Genomic DNA, 6,288 nt, shown 5'->3' with positions numbered 1-6,288 from the left:
TGGCGGTCTATTCTCGAAGTCGACGGTTTTCTTATTTGTTTTTCGCTTCCTATCCGGTCGTGCTCCTCCCCGTCTACCTATCGGGTTTCTCGCGATCGCGTCGGATTTCAGAATGATGGCTTCAGTTTTACGCTCGGAAATCTGAAGTTTCGCGGACCTACACCATTCTGTTATTATGTTAACTACACGTTGGCCTTCTGTCTCGAGTTCCCTTCGCGAGTTTCCGTTTATGACGACCACGAGGTCGTCCGCGTACGCGGCGAATCTATCTGGAATCACGTCTTCCAGTAATCTCAACAGGCCATCAAACATGAGGTTCCAGCAGGCCGGGCCCAGAACGGAACCCTGAGGGCATCCCCTCTCAGCCCGCTTGGACACCTCCGCGGAGCTAAGAGAAATTTTTACATTTCGATCGCTGAAGTAACTCCGGAGTACTTCGAAAATATTACGCGGACAATCTCGTTTCTTAAGGCTATCTAGCACAAGGGGCCACCAGACATTGTCAAAAGCCCCGGAAATGTCGAAGAGAAGCGCAATGGCGTACCTCTTTTCGGAGGCAGAGACCATCCGTCGCAACTCCACGACAGCTTCCTCCGTCGACCTTCCGGGCATGAACCCGAACTGTCGATCGGAGACCTTCCCCGGTGCCAGTGACGTGTCTAGCAGACGAGCTTTTATAAGCTTCTCGAAAAGTTTTCCTACTACGGAGAGGAGACAGATGGGTCTGTAGGATTTCGGGTCTCTCTCATCCTTGTTTTCGCCTTTCAGGAGGATTCGGAGTGAACCCTCCTTCCAGACAGAAGGAAAGACGCCCCACTGGAGACACCCGTTAAAAAGCCTAACTAGTTGACCGGGGATTATTTTACAGGCCGCCTTGAGTACGGCGACCTCGACTAGATCTAAACCCGGAGCTTTATTGTTTTTAAAAGTCTTTACCGCGCGAGCCATTTCCGCCTCCGTGAAGAAAGAGGCGTCGGCTGTATCTGGAGCGACCCTGCATTCGTTTCTAATTTCACGCTGTTCGAGCGTGTCTTCTATCTCCCGGTCATCTGGGATATGCACATCCAGGAGGTAACTAGCGGTCTCCCCTAGTGACTTTGTGGAATATTCACCACACCGGAGTGTGCTTAGCACCCTCTCAACCTGGAGTTTGCTCGCCTGTTGCTTGTAAACGAAGCCCCAGGGCTCCCGGTTGCCGTGCGATGTGACGAACTTCCGCCAGCTAGCGAGTTTCGCCCGCTTCACCTCCCTACAGTACTGCCTTCGTGAAGAACGATACTCCAGCAGTACCCGGAGGTAAGTAGGGTCCTCTCGCCCTCCCTGAAAGGCACGACGCAACCTATATACCTGTTTCTTAACTATCGTTAGTTTTTTAGTCCACCACGGGTTGGACTTCCTAAATTTGCGCTTTCTGGGCATTGACGCAGCACAGGTCTCTGTGAGCACCACTGTGAGCGTTTCTGCCATTTTCTCTACTTCTATTGTGGAGCACAGATCGATAGCCTCCAGTTGCGATCTTGAAAGATCTGTCAGGGTGACGGAGAACCGTTCCCAGTCGGCCCGACTTGTGTCGAACCTCGTGTTCCCAGCGCCCCGATCGGCACCTGACTCTTTCGGCAATCTCAATCTTATGTCCACGGCCCTGTGGTCACTGGTGGTCCAGTCACACCTTACCTTCCAGTCACAGATGAACTTGTTCATGGAGGGCGACGTCAGGGTTACGTCGATGAATGACGAACCCCTTGTCGTCCAAAAGGTGGGCGGCTGTCCAGCATCGTTGACCACTGACAAGCCAAATGCTCTGATGAGGTCCTCGAATCGGGCACCTCTATCGTCTGTCTCTTGGGGACCCCAGAGTGACGATCGAGCATTGGCGTCTACACCTATAATAAGTCTCTCCCCCCTCAGTGAACGAAGCACCGTTTCGAGGTGGCTGAGGTGCTTCTCAATCTCGTCGCTGTACTGGAAGTAGCACGAGACAACGTAGAAGGAGAAGCTGGGGGCCCGCACTTCCACGCAGACACAATGCGTAGTGCTAAGCTGCGAGACGAAAACCGTATCTAAATTGGGATTGCAGATTACCACTGCTGCCCACGGACGTTGTGAGCGCACTGCGGCAACCCTCATCCCTATGCCTAATCCTACGACTTTGTAACCCGAACCTTGTTTCCCGACGTGTGGTTCCTGCAATGCTAAGACGTCAAGTCGCTTTTCGACTACGAGTTGACGTACCTCGCCCGTTACTACAGCCGAACGTCGCATGTTCAGCTGCAGCATCCTAACACCCGTGGACGCACTACCTAAGCTAGAGCTTATCCTATCTAATTCCTGTGGCGCCGGGCCACTCGCTGTGTGGGGTACGGTTGGGTCCGCGAATCTAACCGTCTTTCGCACCGTTGTCGCAATGTTCGCGGATCTGAGCGCGGATCTAAGCGCGGATCTAATCGCGGGCTTCTCTATTTCGCGCGCTATTTGTTCGGCGCCTGTTCCCGATTCTCGCGCTAAGTTATATGACGCCGACCTAATCGAAGTAATAGAACAACGCTCTAACACGACGTACGCGGATCTAATCCCGGTTATTTCGCGATTCACGAACGCGGTTCTAGCGGCAGGAAGGCCGCAATCTCGGGGCTGTGCGCCATCGCGTATTGTGTCACGGGCCCGCCCGCGCACAGCTCGGTGAGGCGCTCTCGAGGAGGCGGAGGCCGCCACCGAGCACGCGGTCGAGCAGACCCGCGACTCAACGACGGAGACACCCCGCGCTTCCCTACTCGCGGCCGCGCCAGACCGGAAGCGGTCGGCCAGGCGGGCACTCCTCCTCACCACGTTAAAGATTTTATTGAGTTTCATTTTGATTCCCACGAGTACGGTGGAAGGGGTGGTCGAGCGACGTAGAGCCACCTTTACGCCGCCAAGCCTAGATACTCCGGGAGGACGGCAGGTATCCCGGAGCGGACCGTTCGCGACCGCGACATTTAACGTCTACGCGATCATGCAGACCCTAAGCACGGTTCCTAACACCTTAGTCTTTAGACTTTATACGGGCCCGACCTCGACGAAAGCGACCGCGACGACAACGACGACCTAACGACCGCCTAAGCCGACGAAGCCACAGACGGCAACATCTAAACCCGATTGTACCTGAAAATAAAGTTCCTGAAAATAAAGATAGGATTAGTAAACACACACACACACACACACTTACACGTGGGAGTCACTGGGATCGGGGTGGTCCCCGCCTCTGGCCCGGCGGGTGACTGAGTCACCCATCCAGTCCTTCGGGCGAGGGTCCCGACCGGCTCCCACTTTTCCCCACTGAGGGACGCTTCACGGCAGGAGCACCCACCGCTCCGCACCCTCATCCCGCGGGAGCACCCGCATATAATTGGGAGGAAAAAAAAAAAAAAAAAAAAAAAAAAAAAAAAAAAAAAGGGGGGGGGGACGGCCGTAGACCGTCTGAACAACGCACGAGGTGCGCTTGCCACATAAGAGCCATTCGTTCAGCAAGCTGACACCGACTCGTGGCAATGCTGTTTGGGCACGTTGGCTTCACCTTTCGGTTACTAGGCCCCCTCACCACGACAAGGTGTGCCCACGAGGGGGTGGCCCCATGGACAGTTGGGACTGGGTCGCCGCTCCCCGGCCCAATCTTACCCGCCATGGCGGCCAGCTTGCACGCCTCCTTGACGGAAGTTACTTTCCGCCAAAGGGCCCCGACGATGCACCGCTTCGGAAGGGAAACTGTTGCGATGCACCGTCGGGCTCCATCCCGCCGTCGAACCCTGCCTCGGAATACGTCCGAGCGGCTGGGCCGACCCGGCGCCGTTGGGCTGTGCCCGTGCGGCCCGCGCCGGCCCTCCTCCGCCTCCCCGACCCCGTCCTCGGAAAACGTCCAAGCGGCTCGGGAGAGGCCCGGCCCGATGGGTCCGGGAGTTCCGGAGTTTCATCGGCCCGTCCGCTCCCCTCGCGGCGCGCACTCAGGGGGCAGAACCCACTGAGCCGCCTGCACGCGAGATGGAGCCCCACGACTGTTGGACGCCAGCCCATGCCAGCACCCACATCCCTCCGAGGGACGCCGCACGGCGGGAACACCCACACGCGCGGAAACCCTCATGTGCCAGGAGCACCCAGCGGTGTGTCACGGGCGGGGAGCAGTCCTCCCCCAACAGTGCCGTACCACCGGGCGATTGCACTTAGGGCCGCCTACCCCTACCAGCGATTGGGTCCGCGCTTTAGACCACCCCCAAGGGGGTGGGCGCAGTCCCTAAGGGAGTCGCTGGGCTCCCCTTGTACTCTTACTAAGGATACGGTGCGCTCTTAGTTCCCCTTCCACCCCGGAGGTTCACCCAACTTGGCCGGAGCCGTGTGGGTGTTCCATGGGGTTTCAGGGTTAAGTTTCCTCACCACGACAAGGTGGCGCACGACGAGGAGGGATCGGGGAGGAACTTAACCTAACCTAACCTAACCTAATTTTTTTTTTTTTTTTTTTTTTTTTTTTACCAAGCAAAGGGAGGAGAAAATGCAGTTAGGCACACCCCCCGGTCCTCCCGGGGGTAGTGTTGGACTCACCCGGCCCGTCGGCGCAAGCGCCCGGCCAGTCCTACCAACTAAACTCTCCCCCCCGTGGGCGGGTGTTGAGACCCGCCCACTGCAGGTAAGTCCTGCTGTCTTCTCCATGTGTCCGGGCCACGGGTACGCGTGAGCACTCTTCCGCGACCCGGACGGAAGCGAGGCTTGTTTAGCCACCTAAGTTGTAGATCCTCTGTTTTCTTCTTCGGTTGCTTGACTAGAGAGGCCCTCCTTCGGGACCGGGGGTGGCAAATTGGGGACCTGGGATGGCGTAAGGTTCTCTTCTGTCTGGTCCTCCGATTGTACACCTAAAGCCTTATCGATAGGATCGTCTTCAGGTTCCTCTGTGTTACGTCTCGTTACCGCCCGCGCTCATTCCTGAGCAGGAGATAGGTTCCGTCTTCGATTACTTAATATGTTGGTTCAACCTAGGGTTAAACTTGAACTATGAGTTAAGAGTATCATAAACTACATGCTATCTTTATACTACATATCACTTTAACTATAACTAGTTTTACGACTAGATTAAATATTTCTTGATTATAACAGCTATATATACGCGGTCTCGCACTATTGCACGGCCGGCTTAGACCTACATACAACCGAGCCCATACGGTGCGAAAATTCCAGGCCCGTCTCTTTACACAGTACACACTGTGTCACTACTTTGCAGCCATTGGCCATCAGGCCAGCTTGGTCGCAATTATAGCAGCAGCTTCCTCTATCTACTGTAGCTGTGCACTTCACACTGATATGGCCAAATGACCAGCACCTGTAACACTGCACAGGACGCTCCACAATTTTCACTTTCCCTCTGCACCATCCTATAACTAATGCACCTTTTTTGGATATCTTGGAAGCCACCAGCACCGGACAGTTCGCCTATGCTGTACGTGGCATCGCCTTTGAGGTCTTCCTAAAATTGCTCACTTTAATCTCATCCCGATGGCAGTCACCCTCACGGGCTAAAGCCATCGCGACATCCTCTTCAGTGATGGAAACGTCCAAACCCGAGATTCTCATCTCGGCTCTCAGCTGGGGCCTAGTCACCCTGGCAGAGTCACCCAGAACCCGGGTGATTTTCTCTTTCAGAGCGTCGGCCTTGCTTCCGTTCCCACAGCCAGTGAGTTCCACGATTAGTCCTCCGTTGACAGCTCCTCTGACTTAGGTTCCCTCTATTCCTAAATTCTTCAGATTAATCTGTTCGCGGACCCTACACAGAGCCTGAGCGTACGACGTCTTGGAAGTATCCACTCTAATGAGAACCGCAGCTGTCCTGGCGAGACGAGACTTATTCCTCAGTCTAGCCAGTTCAGGTGACAGGTCTATCCGTCCAGGTTTAATTAATTCCTGCTGATAATTTTCAATCCCTGGAGAGTCCTCTGTAGAATTGTCTCTGGAAGTGCTGGGAGCCTCCAGAGTCTTCTTCTTTTTCCGCGTCTTAGGAGTAATCCACTGTTTTCTTTCCCTCTTTTTTTTAGGCATCATCGACAGTTTGCTCTTCGTCGAGGTCGAGTTCGGACTATCGGCATCCTTTTCGACTATACAGATCGTAGGGACCGGTGTACTCGCGTGGGCAATCTCCCCTTTGAGCACAATCTTCCTCAGCTCGCTGACTTCCCTTCTAAGTTCCTGGATGTCGTCCTCATACTTTTGCCTTGCTTCTTTTTTTTGTTCCTTCATGGTAACCTTGACGATATTGGTAAATTCTGTCACTCC

The sequence above is a fragment of the Anoplolepis gracilipes genome, chromosome 10 (assembly GCF_047496725.1).
Source record: "Anoplolepis gracilipes chromosome 10, ASM4749672v1, whole genome shotgun sequence".
Lineage (NCBI taxonomy): Eukaryota > Metazoa > Arthropoda > Insecta > Hymenoptera > Formicidae > Anoplolepis > Anoplolepis gracilipes.
This window is presented reverse-complemented; position numbering follows the sequence as displayed.